At 35.8% G+C, this 21,313-nt stretch overlaps 1 protein-coding gene and 1 long non-coding RNA gene across 2 annotated transcripts in view; both read right to left on the bottom strand.

Moving 5' to 3' along the window:
* PDZD8 (PDZ domain containing 8) overlaps positions 1–21,313 on the bottom strand; it is a 119,457-nt gene that overhangs the window by 87,316 nt on the left and 10,828 nt on the right. The window lies entirely within an intron of this gene.
* Positions 3,407–20,563, bottom strand: LOC143654337 (uncharacterized). Its single transcript, XR_013161768.1, has 3 exons — positions 9,878–20,563; positions 9,692–9,793; positions 3,407–8,605 (listed from the first exon to the last, which is right to left on the bottom strand). It is a non-coding gene; the product is annotated as an uncharacterized LOC143654337 (long non-coding RNA).

Consider the following 21,313-nt stretch of genomic DNA (forward strand, 5'->3'; position numbering starts at 1 on the left):
TGAGGGCAGTCTAAGGATACAACGACTGAGGAACAGAAGGGGAAATTATGGTATATATACATATGATGTACTACTGCGCAGCCCCCAAAAGGAATGAAGCTGTGAGGCATGCAACTACAGGAATTAACCTTAAGGACTATATGTTGAATGAAATGTTCAGAAACAAAAAGACAAATATTATCATGCCTCACTCATATGGATTAAGTAGAATATAAAAACTCAGTGAACTGAAGTCAAAAGTATGGGTTACCAATGGTGGCTATTGTAAAGGTTCCTAGTTTGTAAGCTTTAATAGCAGTCACATATATACATGAGTTGTAACTGTTATTTCTAAATTCTGAAATACTGAGCTGTTTGTTTATAACCTGGCTGTTTCCAGAAACTTCAGGTATTTATGTGACACCTGAGACTCAGAGTTAGAGCTCTCAAGCTATGAAAGTTAGCAGCACCCCATATAGGAACTGTTTAAAAAGTCGAAAAAGGGATCTGACTTTGAGTAGAGAAATGAATGAAGCTGATCAGGATAGGACCACGGTAAATCAGAATACAGGGTAAAGGATGATATCATCCATATTTTAAAACTTCAACTTCTGAGTGAGACCAAAGGGAGAGAAGTTTATTTGGTGTAAAATTTATATTTTGGGTAGTGCATTACCTAACTGAACTTGTATGGTCAGTTTAGTTGAACACTTTAAGAAAATGGAACCTTGAATAAGGCGTGAGACTTTGCTGGTTTGTCCAGGTTAGTATGATGCTCCAATATATCCCAGAGTAATCTGGGCAGTGAATAAAGAAGTATTTGTAAGGTCCTCTTGGGGCTCTGGGGAGAAAGGAGGAAATATTCAATGTCCCCATTTAAAGAATTTCTGATATTCTCGCAAGCAATGGAGACAATCAAATCAACAGGCCGAATCCTCAATCCTGGGGTTCGCCCCTATGAAACTTACTCATGCAAAGGATAGGCTAAGTCTATTTAAAATTAAGCCTAAGAGTCACCCCCGAGAACCTCTTTTGTTGCTCCAGTGTGGCCTCTCTCACTAAACTGACTCAGCAAGTGAACTCACTGCCCTCCCCCACCCCACGTGGGACATGACTCCTAGGGGTGTAAATCTCCCTGACAATGTGGGACAGAAATCCCAGAATGAGCTGAGACCCTGCATCAAGGGATTGAGAAGGCCTTCTTGACCAAAAGTGGCAAGAGAGAAATAAGACAAAGTTTTAGAGGCTGAGAGGTTTCCAGCAGAGTTGAGAGGTTATCCTGAAGGTTATTCTTACGGATTATATAGCTACCCCTTTTTAGTTTATGGTGTATTGGAGTGGCTAAGGGGAGTACCTGAAACTGCTGAGCTGTGTTCCAGTAGCCTTGATGCTTGAAGATGACTGTATAATGATATAGCTTTTACAATAGACTGTGTGATTGTGATCCTTTTTTCTAGGGTGTTAACAGATAAGTAAAAAAATATGGATTAAAAAAATAAACAATTTATTAGGGGGACAAATATTAATATAAATTGGGTAGATGGAAATACTAGTGGTCAATGAGAGGTAGGGGTAAGGGTATGGTATTTTTTTTTCTTTTTATTTCTTTTTCTAGAGTGTCACAAATGTTCTAAAAACTGGTCATAGTGATGAAGAAACACCTATATGATGATACTGTGAGCCACTGATTGTATACCATATATGGAATGTTTATATGATAAGATTTATCAATAAAAAATATTTTTAAAAAATCATTATCTTGAGAAAGTAGCCAGACCAAATCTACCAGAAAGGAGTACATATTATATGACTCCATTTATGTAAAATTTTAGAAAATACAAACTGATCTATTGTGGCAGAAAACAGATCAGTGACTATCTGGGGATGGGAGTAGAGGAAGGGGTGGATTGTAAAGAGGCATAAGGAAACTTTTACGTTATCTTGACTGAAGTAAGATTTCACATGTATATACCATATATTATGCATCAATTATACATCAATAGTTATTTTTTTAAAAGACAGGATATGAGTGTCTAGGGCCTAATACAATCCTCTTTTTACTGTACTACACTTCCTAATGGATGTTTGCATTACATATCTTCTATAATTTGTAAAAACTCAGTATATTTCACTTCTAATGGTTTAAAGAAAGTCAATTCTAGTATTAATCATAGGTTTCTCTTTTAAGCTTGCTTTAGATATCTAACAAATGCCAAAATTTTAAAAATAATCTTGTCTTCCAAACTATTTTGTCTATGTTATGATGCTGAAAAGAATATAAAGGATTTAATAAAATTATTCAGTAATTCCATCTCTTTGATTATAAAGAACTACTCTAAGATTTTTCAATCATCTGGCTTGCAGGCACAGAGGAAGTAGAAACCAATAATAATGCCAATGATCTAGCCATTTGATGGTTCTCAAACTTTCTCATACTAATTCCCTAATTTTTAATTAATTTATTTTTATTTATGATACTTAACCACAAACACAAACATTCTTATCATATGATCATTCCGTTCTTGTTATATAATCAATAACTCACACTATCATCACATAGTTGTATATTCATCATCATGATCATTTCTTAGAACATCTGCATCAATTCAGAAAAAGCAATAAAAAGAAAACAGAAAAAAGTTCATACATACCATACCCCTTACCCCTCCCCTTCACCAATCACCAGCATTTCAATCTACTAAATTCATTTTAACATTTGTTCACCCTATTATTTATTTATTTTTAATCCATATGTTTTACTTGTCCGTTGATAAGGTAGACAAAAGGAGCATCAGACACAAGGCTCTCACAACCACACAGTCACACTGCGACAGCCATATCATCATACAATTATCTTCAAGAAACATGGCTAATTCCCTATTAAAGACCTATACAGCCATAATATTTCAGAGGAAGAGTGTAAATGAATCCATGCGATTAAGTGGTAAACTAGTCTCTGTTTTATTAAAAATCCATGCTAAACTCACTACGCTCCCCCTCTCTATGTGAGACATGATTCCCAGGGGTAACATGGGACAGAAATCCTAGAATGAGCTGGGACTTGGCACCAAGGGATTGAGAAAACCTTCTCCACCAAAAGAGGGAAGAGAGAAATGAGACAAAATAAAGTGTCAATGGCTGAGAGATTCCAAACAAAGTCGAGAGGTTATCCTGGAGATTATTCTTACACATTAAATAGATATCACCTTTTTAGTTAAGGTGTAACAGAGAGGCTGGAGGGAACTGCCTGAAAATGTAGAGCTGTGTTCCAGTAGCCATGTTTCTTGAAGATGACTGTATAAGGATATAACTTTCGCAATGTGACTGTGTGATTGTGAAAACCTTGTGTCTGATGCTTCTTTTATCTACCTTATGGACAGATGAGTAAAACATATGGATTAAAAATAAATAAATAATAAGGGGAACAAATGTTAAAATAAAAAAAAAAGAATTCATGCTAGTCACCATTTCTCATAAAAAAAAAAAACACTATAAAATAGTCAGAAAATTTTTCTCCATGGTCATTTATGAGGACTTACACCTTGGCATTTTTCTAATATTGGAGACTTTTAAAAATGATCCTATGCTAAAGAAGTATTAATTTTTTAGGTATGATACTAAAATTATAGTTATTTTTTTAAGAAATAGATAAATTGATATTATATCTGAGATTTGCTTCAAAATAATCAGGAGGGGGGAGTGTGGGGAGGAGATACAGAAGAAACAGGAATGGCTACGTTGTAGCTCTGTGGAATGCCCTCTGAACTTCTGAGTTAAGTCTGAAATTTTCCGTAATAAAGAGTAAGAAGACCTTTCTCCTGTGGCCTCTGCCCAGGCTGGATTACCCAGCAGAGCTTCAGACACACGTGAGGGACTAGCTATGAATTTCAGGCAGAGGTGATCCCTGGATGATTAGAAAAGAGGGCATCTTTAGCCTCCTGAAGAGAAGCAATAGTGACAGGCAGGCAGCCTGCGCGTGGAGTTTTCAGGTTCCCAGAACTGATGAGAAATCTGCCTTCATCAGAATCTCAGATGTCTGACAGACCTTTGTGACACTAAGATTAGTAAAAATACCACATTACATTTAGTTGTACTGTCTCTTTGTGCTCCTCTTGGCTATGACAGTTTGAGCAGTGATTCATTAGGCTGCATTTGTAGGTTTGCTGGAAAACCAACAGATGTACAGTGCCATTCTCATCACATATAAAGGCACTTCCTTACTTTATGAAACTAAAGATGCCCCTGGCTCACCTTGTCTGCTTCTTGCACCAGACCCAGAAACAGCCATTTCTTCAAGGATCCCTGCTTCATTTTATTGGAGAATAGGATAGGAAATCAATACCATTCTAACCATTATCTTTTTGTTCATGGCCCCTTATGTTCTATAAACAAATATTTATGTAAGCAACAATTTTTCTCCTTCTAGGACTCTTACACTACTGTTAACATTTTTAGCGCTATCCTTAACTGTTAGTTTTTATATTTTTTGTTTCTTATATCTCTGATTTCATCTTCTAGTTCATTATTCTGTTTTAATCTTATTAATATATATTGTATATTCACATACCATATAATCATTTGAAGTGTACAGTCAGTGGTTCACAGCATCATCATATAGTTGTGCATTCATCATTACAATTAATTTTTGAACATTTTCATTACTCTAAAAAAATAAAAATAAGAAAAAAATAAAAGTAATAAAAGAATACCAAAAACAAAAAGAATAAGAAGTTTGGTGTACTAAAACAACTTGGTTTTTCTTTTCCTGTTTCTTTTTTCTTTTCTATACTTTCCTTTTGCAACAAAATTTGCTCTCACTGTTTCTATCACAATTCCACATTTTGATACTTATAATGAACTAAACACTTTTTCTTCAAACTTCATCCTACTCTCCCGTTTTTTCTTACTGACACCACCAATTCCAGACACTTGGACTTAACTTAGCACTTAAATTACCCTTTACGTCTTCCCTCATCACAATCAGTTCTACCCCCATTTCCCTGGATCATATTGCTAAAATGTCTCTTGTATTATTCATTCTCTGTGTTCTCAATTGGCCTGGTTCAGGTTTTCGCTGATTTATTAAGAGTGTTGTGATTTCTGAAATTATGCTTTCTCCTTTTAAAGAGAGTATTTTTTAAAACCAAAACAAAGACGTCTATCTATCTATCTGTCCTTCCATCTGTCCATCCTTCCATCCGCCCATCCATCTATCTTCTCTCTCTCTAATATAAAGCTACCTCACAGGACTATGACAAAGACTTAGAAAGCTTGTACATGTGAAGCACCTACTAGATTACTGGCATGTAACAGGCACACAAATCCTGTTTTCTTTTTCTTTTTCTAAACTTGAGTCTTAAACTGGCTTCCTCACTGAATCACTAAAGATATCCTACAGTGTCCCAATTCTGTTCCTTTGCTATTTCTGCTACCTACAAAGTGCTTCTATCCCATCTCCCTAGGTCTAACGCTAAACCATCCTTATCAGCTCAAATGTCATTTCATCCATTCAATAACTATGTTTACTTGGAGCTAGAGAGATCAATCAAAGTTAGCCACTCAGAGGCTAGAGTCTTACTTCAGCCTTAGGAATACATACAACAGTACACCCTGCCTAAGGAGCAGAGTAGTGCAAACAGCTATAAACAGGTAATTAGGAGCCTTCTGTGGTTTCTGCCTTTCAATTTGACACCCTGGCTCTCTCACATTAGGAGATAACCTACACAAGTGTGCTACAAATTCTCCTAAACTAAATATAAGTTAGTTAAAATAGGAGATGATCATTTTCAAAATATTTCTTCATTTATTGTTCTTTTGAGATACCTCGGTACTCATTTAGAGTTGCCCTGCTGCACTTAAAATAAAATTTACAAAACCTTAATCAGCCATAACTTTCACAGTATACATAATTATGCAAAGTATGGCATACTAATACAAAATTAAGTACACACTAGAAAGAAAATAAAGTACAAGTAGTTCTAAGAACTCAATTTTCTGTATTGATAAACCATGAACCTATATTTCAAATTTTCAATTTTACTTAAGACACTTCAACTGATATTCAAAAGACAAGTCTAAACCAAGCTCCTCCACACTTACCAAGGTTAGTACCACCAGATTTAATTTCTACTGAAGCAATGTTTGCCTGTTAACTACTCCGACACCCCCTCCCATAACTAGCTCCATGTGGTAAGCTTCTTTCCATTGTTCAAGTTCTATGTCAAAAAGCACCTCTCTGTAGCCTGTCCCTCCTCCTCAACCCTCTGATAACTGCTTTCCTGGCTGTTTCCTAAAAAATCACTTTATTTACACTTCAATAATACCACTAATTACCCTGTTCACATGTCAGCCTATCTCTCTCTAGCTCTCCTTACACTGCCCCTCCTCACAAATGTAAGTTAGAAAAGAAATGTACATAATAGGTAGTTTAGTATAATGGCTAGGAGCACACTCTGGAGCCAGGTAGCTTGGGTTGGAATCCTGTTCTGCCACCTCCCAGCAAAATGTCACTGAACACACTCTTTGTCTTTAAACCTCAGTTTAAGGAGTAATATCCTATTTCAGAGGAATAAGATAAAATTGTAGCTACTTTACAGTGAAGTCTATAAGGATAGCAAGAAATAATGAAAAGTACTAAAGTATGCCAATAAACACTCACTATTAGTTATTACTGCTCAACTGAAACTGTGTGGCACATAAATTGGCATTTACCATACACCCACCGAAATAAAGAAGCTGTTTAATGAAATTAATTATAGCCTGAAACAACAGAACTCTTAATTATACCATAACACTAGCATTTTTCTGAAAATCTTTAGAAGTTTCTAGAAGAATTCCATGAAGACTCCCTTGATTTTCCTGGCAGTAAATCATCTTAGTCTGCTTTATTACAACACCTGTGATTTTTTTTTTTTTAATTTTAAGTAATTATATGGATGTCTTTTACTTTTTCCAAAACCATAGGGGCCTTGGTCTTAGATAGGATATGATCTGTTTCTCATTCATCTTTATTCATTATAGGGCCCTGCTCATTTACAACATAAGGAAATATTTTCATGTTTTTAAATCTATCTTTCTTGGAGTAATTTACCCTCATTGGATTTTGTATGTTGCATTAATTAGTACAAGCTTAATTTGTAAACTATCAAATGGTTTATTTCCTCTTTTTCATTTCTTTTTTCCATCCCTACCAATTAAAAATTTCCTATAGCTTAGACCCTTATTTGCCTAATATTAACATAATTTTCCATCTTATCATTTAATTAAAAATAAAGCAAGGGCAGTGCAACAGTAGGAAGCTCTGGCAGAATTCTGCCTGCCATGCCAAGACCTGGACATTGTTCCCAGGGCCTGCCCATGCCAAAAAATAAATAAATAAATAAATAAAGCAAGAGCAACAAACTCAATTTGAAGATTATCATTCATATTAGAAAGCAACAAACAAAAATACTTTCAAATACTAACTTATTCCAGAGAATGTTAAATATGGAAGGTAGTTTTACAGATTTCATCCAATAACTAAAACCTCCGCTTTTTTTAAAAACCTCCTCATTTTACTGATGAGAAAAACTAGAATATAAAGAGATTACAGATATGTCTGAGATCAAGCTGCAGATATGAGTCTAAAAACCCAGGAATTTTGACATTTAGGCCAGTGCTCTTTTAAGAAAAAAGTTACATGCAAATGTACCAGACTAACCATGTGTTCTAGTTTGCTAGCTGCCGGAATGCAATATACCAGAAATGGAATGGCTTTTAAAAAGGGGAATTTAATGAGTTGCTAGTTTACAGTTCCAAGGCCAAGAAAATGTCCCAATCAAAACAAGTCTATAGAAATGTCCGATTTAAGGCATCCAGGGAAAGATACCTTGGTTCAAGAAGGCCGATGAAGTTCAGGGTTTCTCTCTCAAGCGAGAAGGCACATGGCGAACACAGTCAGGGCTTCTCTCTCGGCTGGAAGGGCACATGGTGAATACGGCATCATCTGCTAGCTTCCTCTCCTGGCTTCCGGTTTCATGAAGCTCCCCGGGAGGTGTCTTCCTTCTTCATCTCCAAAGATCGCTGGCTGGTGGACTCTCTGCTTCGTAGTGTTGCTCTCTCTGAATTTCTCACTCTCCAAAATCTTTCCTCTTTTATAGGAATCCAATAAACCAATCAAGATCCACCCAAATGGGTGGAGACATGTCATCCCCTAATCCAGTTTAACAACAATTCTTGACTAAATCACATCAACCAGGGAGATGATCTCATTACAGTTTCAAACATACAGCACTGAGCAGAGATTATTCTACCTTTATGAAATGGGATTTATATTAAAACATGGCTTTTCTTAGGGGCATAATTCCTTTCAAACCAGCACACCATGTTATTCATTTGGGGGGGAAATAATGCTATTCGTAGACTTGTTTGGGGTTGAATGGCGTCCCCAAAAGGATATGTTGAAGTCCTGCGAATGTGAACTTTTTTGGAAATAGAGTCATTGCAAATGGAATTAGTTGAGTTAAAATGAGGTCATACCAGAATAGGGTGGGTCCTTAATCCAATATGACTGGTGTCCTTATAATGTGATGTACGTTGGGGGCTTTGGGCCATGTGGTATTCACTCTATCTCTTCAGGAGCTAGAGACTAAACAGCACATGTAAGTGATTAATACCCAATAAAAACTCTGGATACTAAGGCACCAGTTGGCCATACTCCATTTGTATTGTCACACACCCATGTCAAGAAAAGTAATGTTGTCTACAACACCACAGGAAGAGAACAACTGGAAACTCCACAATTGGAATGTTCCTGGAGTCTGCCCTATATGCTTCTTCCTTGGCTTATTTTACTTAATTAATATCTGTTCTTGAACGGAAATAAACTAAACTGTGAGTAGAACAGCTTCTGATATATTCTCTGAGATCTTCTAATGAATTACAGAACCTAAAAGTGGTCTTGGGGACCCCAAAACTTGCAACCAGTGCCAGTAGTGAGGGCAGCCTTATGGACTAGCCCCTAACGTCTCACAAGGTTGAAATAAAATGCAGGAAAGTGCTTACATTAAACTGCTATGTGGGAAAACGCTATTTAATAGAGTATGACCCCTGCTATGTAAAAAAAGCCTACAGGGTGATATTTAATGGCATTAAGGAATTACTGTTAAAATTTATTTTGAGTCTGATAAAAATAAGAGTTTTAATCTTTTAGATATATACAATCTCAGTATTTATAAATGAAATATCTGGGGCTTGCTTCTACATAATCCATGGGATAGTGGTAGTGGGTTAAAGATAAAACAAGACTGGTCATGAGTTGACAACTGTTAAAGTTGGATGACACGTATGTGGGGTTCATCTTAATATTCCTGCTATCTCTGGACTATGTTTGGAAATACATTCTCCATAGTAAAGTTAACATTTTTAAAAGTTATGTTCCTTCAACAACATCCTTGATATATAGTACAAAGGTGAATCTCAGAAACCTAGGTTTCAATTGGAACAATTCATTTAAACTCTCTGAACCTGTAATTATTCATTTATAATTGAAATATCACTCCTATGCTAACACTAGGATTTGATAGGTCCTCTGCATATCAAGCATACGGAATTGTCCTGGCCCAAAGTAGAAGCTCAATAAATTTTAGTCACTCTTCTTTCCCTTTCACCTCCCCTCTCTCCTTTCATAGACTACAAAATAGCTCTTTACTTACTGCTGATTCTTAATACTCACTGCTGTATCCCATACACATTTTAAACAGCCATCATCCCTGATCTCTGTCTTCTAACTTTCTTCCCTTGGGTTTTCTATTATTTCTTCTTCACTTCTCAGCTTCTGTTCAATAAGACAATATAAAGTAGTATTAAGTGAACAGAAGTTAAAATCAATATTTGATTTTGAATTTTGACTCTAACTTACTGTCTTTGAGAACTTGGGCACTTAAGTTATTTCAATTTGAAAACCTTGGCTTCTTCATCTGTAAAAGAGATTTAATAATAGCACTTATCTTATGTAATTATTGTAAGCATTAAATGAGAAATTTCATATAAAGCATCTGGCACAGTGAGGTACTTGTGTTGGTTTGAATCTTGTGCACCCCAGAAAAGCCATGTACTTTAATGCTCATTCAACATTGCTGGGTGCTAACTTTTGATCAGATGGTTTCCATGGAGATACGTCACCACCCATTCAAGGTGGGGTTGCTTCCCTTTAAAAGGGAATCATTTCGGAAAAAGTTTTAGAGCCAGGAGAGCCAAGAAAATGGACAGAGCTCCAGAGGAGCCATTGAGAAGAAAGCAGATGTCGCCATGTGCCTTTCCAACTGAGAGTAAAACCCTGAATATCATCAGCCTTCTTGAATCAAGGTATCTTTCCCTGGATGCCTATAAATTGAACATTTCTATAGCCTTGCTTTAATTGGGACATTTTCACCGCCTTAGAACTATAAATGTGCAACTTAATAAATACCCGTTTTTAAAAGCCGTGCCATTACTGGTATATCACATTCCGGCAGCTTGCAAACTAGAACAGTACTCTAGAAACATCTCCTACTAATCTTTCTATTTATTTATATTAAAGTTGGTTTCCTAGAGACATGCCAGACAGCACACTCCTTTCCTTCTGCAAGGTGAATTACTTACATAGCTCGGTAACCACCAAGAATAAAGTTCTTGGTTGGCTGTATTTCTTGGGTTTCAGATTCCACAAGGCCATGATTTTAGTCCCTATACTAGTTGATTTTTTTAAAAATTGTGCCCTTTGTGATACTGACTTGTAAGTAAAAGGAAACACATTAATAACAGCCAGTATGTCTCACAACCTTGGGTATCACCTTTCTACCTCTGCATAATTAAGTTTTATAACTAAGGCTTCTATTAAATGTATATATTGAGAAAATGACTTGAAAAAAGCCATATAGAACTGTTCTATTTATGGAATTCCTTGGTGAGCACTCTGCTGAGAAAATCTATACTTGGAAAAATTATTTTAATTTCTCCTGAAGTTATGGAACTAATAAGAACAAGGATTACAAACACTGTTAAAAAATTTTCTCCCCTGATGGAATACAGACGGTGCAATAGGACTAGATACAAAAACTCAAAAATGGACAGTACAATAATACCTAATTGTAAAGTAATCATGTTAAAATACTGAACGAAGCTGCATCCGAGCTATAGGTTTTTGTTTTGTTTTGTTTTGTTTGTTTTGTTCTTATTATTATTACTTTTATTTTTTTTCTCTATATTAACATTCTATATCTTTTTCTGTTATACTGCTAGTTCTTCTAAACCAATGCAAATGTACTAAGAAACGATGATCATGCATCTATGTGATGATGTTAAGAATTACTGATTGCATATGTAGAATGGTATGATGTCTAAAAAAAAAAAATGGTCAGCACAATACTGCCTAATTGTAATGTAATTATCTTGGAACGCTGAATGAAGCTGCATCTGACCTATAGTTTTTTTTTTGTTTGTTTTGTTTTTTTTTCTCTTATATATTTTTGTACTTTTTATTTTTATTTGTGTTTTCTCTCTGTGTTATCGCTTTATTTCTTTTTCTGTTGTAGTGCTATTTCTTTCTCTAAATCGATGCATATGTACTGAGAAATGATGACCATACACCTATGTGATGATATTAAGAATTACTGATTGCATATGTAGAATGGATTGATTTCTATTGTTGTGTTAGTTAATTTTTTTAATTAATAAAAAAAAAAAAAAAATTTTCTCCCTGACCACCCATATACGCTGCACACTTTCATCCAAGCTCCTAATTCTGCACTTATAGAACACACAGATCTGCATACATAGAATAATAAAGATCTAAAATGCCTCACAATTTTTCGAAGGGGTTTTATATATACACTGAGTAAAAAGAGTGACGACTGAGGTTGAAGGTCCTTTGTAACAGAACTTAAACAGCTGGTGAGTTAATGTCAACTGATACTCTATGCAGCAGAGAGATAAGGTATCACATGAGATGAGTTGCTGAGGGAACCAAAGGAATCCTCTTCACCATGTCTGATAAATCTCATATCTTTTTATGTTCACCACAATTCACAATGTGAGGGTTCCTTACCATAGCCTAGGAGAGATTAAATAAAAATTCTCAGCTCTCACAAAGCTGAAAAAATGGGCAGAGCCATGAGAACCAGCCACAAATTCCAACTCCATCTACATCTCTCTACCAGGACCCCCAAAACAAACCTTTGAATACAGAATATAAAATTTAATACAATCTATCTTTTCATTCTAATATAATGGATCCAGTCTACTATTACACATTTCCAGCACTTTTGTAAATTACACAATACATTTATAAACATCCTTCATTCTCGTAATTCACAACCATGGATATCATTAGCTTCGTTTTACAAGAGGAAACTAAGGATAAAGAAGTTCAAGTGGCTTGTCTATGATCACATAGGAAGTAGTATAGTTGAAACTGCACCAGGTCCACTTCATCCTGTGCTCCTTACAACAAGCTGTAATACAAGGTATACTATATATCAACTGAAAATAATGTTACATATCTAATATCATTGAGGATGACTCAGAAAGTAGGGCAATAGGAATAGCCCTTTACATACGGCAAAAACAAACTTCATGTTAGATCAGTGGTTCCCACACAAACATCTTGGTCTCAAGAACTCTTTGACATGTTTAAAAATTGAGAACTCCAAAGAGCTGCTGTCATGGTGGTTATATCTATTGATATCTACCATATTAGAAACAAAAAATGAAAAAATTTTAAAACATAATATTCAATGTCACATTCCATTAGCCATCAGGGTGTTGATGTTATCACAAACCATGCAGCCTCTAGAAAAATTCACTGCACTTTTCTAACAAAATGAGAGTAAAAATAACAAATAACATTTTTGCATTATTATGAAAATACTTCTGCCTTGGTAGCTCTCCATAAAGTTCTTGGAGACACACAAGAATATCCAAACTACACTATGAGATCTTAATGAGTTAAGACAAAAGCAATTATTAGTCATGACAATTCTTCTGAGATTCTAAGTTGTAACCCCTCATGTTACTTTAAGTACATTCTTTCTCACTACTGGATTTAAAAACAATAATAACAGGGGCCACTGTGCTCATGATCCTAAATCCTGCCCATCTTTTTTTTCTAATAAAACTATCAGAATTACTCGAGTCTGGGGAGACAGATTTTGGGCCACTAGGCCATCAGCTCTCCTACTACACACCAAGTAATAAACTCTTTCTCTCTTTGAAAACAAAAACAAAAACCGAAAAAACCCTACCTGAAGTAGACCTGTATTTTTTTCCTTCATTACACTAATTATCTTTGCAGTGCATAGTACCCCAGACAAAGATGGTGTATAAATGGAATCACTTCTAAAATCTAATGGATGGGAGGAGAAAAACATCTTAGGGAAAAATTATCACTTTCCTACTACTACGATAAAGACATGAACAATGAAGTACCTTATGGAGGCAAGGGTCTGATCTTAAGCTAGGTAGATCTATCAAATAGACTCTTTAAAATCCCACTGCAGACAGGAAGTAAGGAACAGTAAAAGATCTGAACCAGAGAAATAACCAGCAAGTTAAAAAGACTTCAAGGTTCTAACTGTCCAGCTATAAGTAGCAAAATATCTTCTAGAGTCAAATATAAAAGATTTTCATAGTATTCCTATCTCTGCTTTTCTTGGCACATAAATTGCCTAACTAAAACAGAAGCTTATTATTAAAAGAAAACTATTTTTAAGATAAACAATTTATGCCTGCAAATCTGAGCAAAATTCCTACATTAGACCTATGTTGCATAAGATGCAGCCTGCAGAAATAACAGGGATGTGAATAATAATTAGTGCTGCCTTACATTTAGACAGTTATTTAAGAACTTTAAAAATTAAGGTTTTAATCTCATTGTCTCTAAAAAACAATCAACAAATCAATAGCAATTCCAGAAATAAAACAGAAATCCCTCATCTTCTAATCCTACTGTTTCTGGCCAAAAGGCTGAGTTATTTTCAAGAGAAACGGTAAGAACACAGAATATCTGCAAGGCTCCAATGATTTATTACCACAGGACCTGTTCTAAATGCTTATTGACTATTATGAATCTGCTAATTATTCAATCAAGATGAAATCCTAACTCTGTAGTATTAAAAAGGTCAAATATTTTGAGTAAGCAATTTACTTAAATATTTTAATTAATTTACCCAATGTTTTGGTAAGCAATTTAATAAAAACTGAGCTATAGTTAAGACAGACTGTATTCATGGGCTTTATTACAGACTACGACCATCAAGAATTTTCCCTTTATATCTCACCAATCTCAAAATATCTGTACTAAATTCAAAATATCTCTACTACTTACCACTTCAGCACTTGTAGACAAATGGACACATACTTTATTACAAATATTTAGTTAAATTTTTCTCATGTCAACAGTTTGCCATCTATTCCTGATTAAGATTCAGAGAGTCAAACATTGAAAACTAATAACCTTTTAAAATACTGAAATAAACCAGACATTACCTAGCCTAAATTTTGCAGAAAATAGTATTAATCTTAATAATGGTAAGAGCAAAGTAAGATTTTTGGGGCATTACAGAAATAATTATCACACAAATGAAATTAGGTAAAATGGAATGGCTCTTACTTCAACCACAGCAAATTTCACATAATTGTAAGTTTTAAATTATTTACTTGCTTGACCAAATGACTAAAGTAACAAGACTGTGTAGTCATCAATAACAACCATTCTTAGTTATGAGTGTTAGTTTAATCTAGTAGGTAAGAAACACTATTGTGTGAAAAGGACAAAAAGTAAGCATACAACACAAGCACCAGGTGCACTATTTAGTATATACTGATGCCTCCAAGAAATAATTGTATCTAAAAGCACAACACAGTTTTCAAAATAGATTCTTGTAGCTAGCTGCCATATAGAAATTATATCTCTCCATTTTTGCTACTGAAGATTTTCCAGGAAAAAACAATAGCCACTTACAACTGCGGATTATACATGCAGAATACAAAGTTGATCCTAAGAGAAACACTATTTCTAAATACACTCAGGTCACAAATACCTGTTTCACTGGTACATACCTTACTGATTAGAAACACATAATAGGTAGTTAATATAAAATAATAAACCCAAAAACAACATTTTTACTGTGCTAAATCACAGTGTTGTTTCTATGTGCATACCAATAAGAACAAATTATGCTGCAGAGTGAAGAACTTTCTAGCTCTGTTATAAAAGTTGTGCAAATCAAAGCCAAGACATTTCAGTATTCCACCCACCATATCATCAGCTCCACTCTCCCTATAATACGTGAAAAATTCATGGGCATAAATACCCAATGTACTGACTAGAGAAAAAAGAAAAATATGTTCTAAAGCATTCTGCTGCTATCATAAAAATCGATAATTATGCACCAAACCAGTGAGAACAAGTTTGCTATTCTATATCAGTTCAAGGAAAATATAATCGAAGGTTTATCACTATCGATCTTTCCTAAGAATGTAAAATTAAAAACCAAGGTTTCTGGAGTGTCAGAGAAGGTTGCAAACACATCTATATTTATGTTTTTTGTTATACGTGGGGATGAGAGGAGACAACAGTGCCCATACAGTGCCCTGACAGAACTTGAAGTCAGTGTCACAAACTGCTGGAGACCTTAATCAGTATAATTCACCAGTGTGTGTATGTGTGCAGGGTTGGGGGGGGTTCCTCTTCAATGCTGACTTTCCAATCAGTACTGGGTTACATGCCATCAGCCTGCGTTCATAATGATGAACTTCAACCATTAAAAAAAAGAGATTAAAATATGTTCCATACATTCTGTTTAAGAAATGAGAAAACTCAGGTATTCTTTAGACAAAATAAATTTAAAGTCCCAGCACTTCAGTTTTGTGGCCGAGTTTACTTTGTGAAAATTCACCAAGCTGTACACTTAGGATTAAGGCAGTTGTCTGAAAAATCACACATGTGCACAAGCACACACACATATACACATGCACACATTTATGTATACATACACAGGGAGTAGTTCAATAAAAGGTCTGTTCAAAAAAAAAGTCAGACTAAGAAATGATGATCATGCATCTATGTGATGATGTTAAGAATTACTGATTCCATATGTAGAATGGAATGATTTCTAAATGTTGGGTTAATTTCTTTTTTCTTTAATTAATAAAAAAATAATAAAATAAATAAATAAATAAATAAAAAGTCAGCATTTTAAGGACTAACTTGCTTTTTAATATAGGATGGTTGAAAGGTGATAAGCAGAGACCTGAAGAAAATAATGGAGTGAGCTATTGGATATCTGGGGGGAAAGCATTAGGGAAGAAAGAATAGCAAAGGACCCTGTGAAGGAAGCATTTAGAATGTGCGAAGAACTCTGAGGAGCAAACTAAGTGAGAGGAAGTGTGAAAGGAACATAAAGCCAGAACTGGTGAATATGGCCAGGAACGGGGTTAAAGCAATGAATGAATTAGATTCATACAAACTGACTGGAATGAGCTCCATAATATATTGTTACACTTGAAAACCAATTTAATTGGTTACATTTATATTATACTCTCATGTTACTATTAAGAAAAGAAAGAGAGCATGAGAGCACCCTTATATATAGTGGTTTATAATGTGTTTTTAAGTATAGAATTAAATATAGACATCAAACCTAACACTGGGCATCTTAAAAGGATGAAATTTTAAAAGGATGGAGTAGCTTTTAATTTTCTTTATGCTCCTCAATACCATTTGGACATTTGCAAAAATCTGATATCAACCAAACAAAACCCTAATAAATCACAGGGAAATTATCAAAAGAAAAAAAACTAGCATCCGCAGGAAGTTACAAATGGAAGGATGTTTATGGTACCATTATTAACACTTGTGAGAAACTGAAAAACAGAAATAAAAACAAAATATCAACAAGGAATTGACTGACTTAAGGTACTTTCATACAATTTAATTCCATGCACCTGTTAAAAACAAATGAAGTTGTTGTATTTAGAAAAGCCAAAATAGAGAAAAAAAAAAAAGCAAGCTGCTAATGATGGAAGGGGTAAGAAGTATGATGTTCTTTTTATAAATTAATAACAAATCATAAAATCATTAAAAAAAAAATACAGAACTCCTCCCCAAATTTAACAGTAATTTTCTTTAAAAGAACATAATTTGGGAGAATTTTACTTTTACGTTACATGTTTTCATGCTACCTGAATCTTTACAATGAGCAAATCACTCAGTGAAGAAGGAAAATGTTGATGTATCATCCAGCAAATGTCTGATATACGTAAGTGTAATCAATCAATATATGTGTAAATAAAGGTACAGTTATTCAGCAGCTATCATTTATGTGACAAATTTATTACCTCCAATTAGATAGATATTATCTGTGTTTTCATTTTACAAATATGGAAACTAAGGCCAAAAGAGGATAAGGTCTCTTGCTAAGTCATAGTGCTAGCACTTGAAGTCAAGTTCACATTGCTCCTAACCTCTATTTACTGGAATAGACAATCTAACTAAGTACTAATTTACAGACTCATCCCAAAAGAATTAAGTACTGGGCAGTCTCTATTTATCACCTGCAGTTCTACTCATCTGAAGGTAAATAATTAACACACATTCCTCATTTTCCCTGGGACAAATATAGTAAGTATACAACTTTATGCCAGTCTTAGCAATTTAGTAAGAAAGATTTTGAAACCACTCTGTAAAACTTCTGCTAATGACCACGTAGTTGGTTTTACTGCTTTCCAATGAAGCATAATGTGCTCTGATGCCAGGCCAAGAAAGTGTCAGTAAGTCCTATGACTCTGAGGAAGGAACAAAGTGATTTCATAGCACTTGTTTCCTGGTGATATTGTTTGCAGAAAAAGGAGAACTTTTAAAATAAAGGCATAGTGTGATATAAACTCTAAATTGAAAAAATATGAAGCCTCTAAACAGGCCTAAAGGGAACTATGAATTCCATGAAATTCTGCTTATGTACTTCTCTACAGAGTATCCACAGCTTCCACTGGCATTCCAAAAAGATAAGACCTCAAAAGAGGGTTTAAAAGTATACCTTTTTCAATATAAAGGCTTATATCCCTGCCCTCTCCTGCCATTTTTCAGTAAAGAGCCAGATATAAATATTGTATGGTTCCTCTTCCTCCCTCCCTCTCCACTTACCCCCCACTTCCTCACTTTCTTCCTTCTCCTCGCCCCCCTTCTCCTACCCTCCCCTCTCTCTCCTCGTCCTCCTTCTTTTGGCAACCCTTTCAAAATGTTAACTTATGGGTCTAACACTGGTAGTTTGCACACCCTGGTTTGGAGTAATAGTTGGTTCTGCAGAAATAACATAGCATGGAGTTTAGGAGTCTAGCGCTACTTTTAGGACCTTGAGAAAGTCATTAATTTCCCCTCTAATTTCTACATCTGCAAAAATGAGATACCAACCTCCCCCACAAAATAGCTCTTAACTATTAAGTGAGATAGCATGTGTATGGAGTATCCACCCAGTGCCTGACATACAGTAAGCAAACATATTTTATGACCCCTGCCTCATGACAGATCATTAGTAATACTTGTATTCAATATTAAGTACATGATTAGGTGTGCTCCTCCAATATAGTTTATGACGATCTGCCTTGACCATCTCCAGAAAAAATTGGAGCTTTCCATGATAGGTAATTATCAATTAGAATTCGTGGTTAAATACACTATTGATTAGAACCTAACAGCTTCCTCATAATTACTCTTCTCCCTTCAATGTATAAATCAAATATACAGAGTAAATATTTATCAAAATATTAGTTTCTATCTAAAGTGTTCTAAATGCCTACATCACAACAATCCAAAGCAGCTTAAATAAATCCAAACCATGAGAAGGAAAACTATTACTAAACAGCATTAGACTCAGTAAGTACACCAAGGAACTTAAGATCATGACATGTTGTTAAATGATACCCAAGTAATCAGGTATTTGCCTTCCTGCCTCTCACAAAACTAAAGTTCTTAAATATATCCAAATGTCATTAAGGTACAGTAAACACACAGTACTTAAAATGAACTTTAATTATTCTGTTTTCTCCAAAATGACCAGTGGTCTTGAGAGCATGAGTTGTTACAGCCATTTTTATCACCATCACCATATCAACCACAACACTAGATTTGGAAGTCTCTTGTAAGTAGTTTATGAAAATAAAATGACTATTTTAAAATGACTTAATTATTCATCATTTGTAAGACAATGATCTTATGATCTCATTATGATAACAGAGTTCACCTGTTTATATACAAGAAAAGGCACAAGTGATAAAAAAATTACATTACATCATTACCCAATAAGAGCAATATACTGTCATACGTGATTCTTTCATACATCATAATTCTTTCAAAATATCAAAGATTAACTGCATTTCCTACTAATCTAACATTAGTAAATAATACTAGGATTCCTACAATCACTAAGGAATTTAGTATTTTAAGTATTTTCAAACCTAAGCAAAGGCACCTTCTAAAAAACAGATACGATTCCGGGAGAAGATGGCGGCTTAGTAAGACGCGCGGATCTTAGTTCCTCCTCCAGAACAGCTACTAGGAGAGTAGAAACGATACAGAACAGCTCCCGGAGCCACGACAGAGATCAAAAAGACAGGGTACCCCATCCTGGAACAGCTGACTGGTTGAGAGAACCTGCTCCGGTGAGATCGCCGAGGGGTGCGAGGTTCCCCGGGCGGGGCGGCAAGCGGCCGGAGTCCCTCCCTTCCTCCTTCCCGGGCCAGCTGGCAGAATTGGGCAGGCGAACCCCTCAAGCCGCGACGGCTGGTGCCCCCACCACGCGCGGCCCCCTGGACCAACTGAGAGAACTGGATCGGAAATCCCCAGGCCGCGGAGAACGGTGACGGAGGGGTCCCTTCCAAACACGTGACTCCCCGGTCCAGCTGGGAACGGTGCACTCTCTCAGGCCGCGGCGGCGGGCGCCCTACTGCCACGCTTGGTGCCCCGGCCCGACTAGGAAATTCAGACGGGCGCTCTCACGGGCTGAGGCGGCCAGCAACCCTCCCCGCATTCGCACCCCCGGGCCGGCTGGCACTCTTCCAAGCCGCTTCGGTTGGCAAAACCCCCCCCCCACGGCGAGAGTTTTCCAAAGTTAAAGGACCCACAGCACCTTCTACTGGTGGGACCCGCAGACAAACGTGTGCCACGAGTGCCACCTACTGGGCAGGATAAGAAAAACAGAACCTAGAGATTTCACAGAAAAATCTTTCAACCTGTTGGGTCCAACACCCAGGGAAATCTGACTAAATGCCCAGACGCCAGCAGAAAATCACGGATCACGCTCAAAAAACTGAAAATATGGCCCAGTCAAAGGAACAAACCAATAGTTCAAATGAGATACAGGAGCTGAGACAACTAATGCTGAATATACGAACAGAAATGGAAAACCTCTTCAAAAACGAAATCGATAAATTGAGGGAGGACATGAAGACATGGGCTGAACAAAAAGAAGAAACAGAAAAACTGAAAAAAACGAATCACAGAACTTATGGAAGTGAAGGATAAAGTAGAAAAGATGGAAAAAGCAATGGATACCTACAATGATAGATTTAAAGACACAGAAGATAGAATTAGTGATTTGGAGGATGGAACATCTGAATTCCAAAAAGAAACAGAAACTATAGGGAAAAGAATGGAAAAATTTGAACAGGGTATCAGGGAACTCAAGGACGATATGAACCGCACAAATATACGTGTTGTGGGTGTCCCAGAAGGAGAAGAGAAGGGAAAAGGAGGAGAAAAACTAATGGAAGAAATTATCACTGAAAATTTCCCAACTCTTATGAAAAACCTAAAATTGCAGATCCAAGAAGTGCAGCGCACCCCAAAGAGATCAGACCCAAATAGGCATTCTCCAAGACACTTACTAGTTAGAATGTCAGAGGTCAAAGAGAAAGAGAGGATCTTGAAAGCAGCAAGAGAAAAACAATCCATCAACAAGGGAAACCCAATAAGACTATGTGTAAATTTCTCAGCAGAAACCATGGAAGCTAGAAGACAGTGGGATGATATATTTAAATTACTAAAAGAGAAAAACTGCCAACCAAGACTCCTATATCCAGCAAAATTGTCCTTCAAAAATGAGGGAGAAATTAAAACATTCTCAGACAAAAAGTCACTGAGAGAATTTGTGACCAAAAGACCAGCTCTGCAAGAAATACTAAAGGGAGCACTAGAGTCAGATACGAAAAGACAGAAGAGAGAGGTATGGAGAAGAGTGTAGAAAGAAGGAAAGTCAGATATGATATATATAATACAAAAGGCAAAATGGTAGAGGAAAATATTATCCAAACAATAATAACA

Source organism: Tamandua tetradactyla, chromosome 13 (genome assembly GCF_023851605.1).
Source record: "Tamandua tetradactyla isolate mTamTet1 chromosome 13, mTamTet1.pri, whole genome shotgun sequence".
NCBI classification, from domain to species: domain Eukaryota; kingdom Metazoa; phylum Chordata; class Mammalia; order Pilosa; family Myrmecophagidae; genus Tamandua; species Tamandua tetradactyla.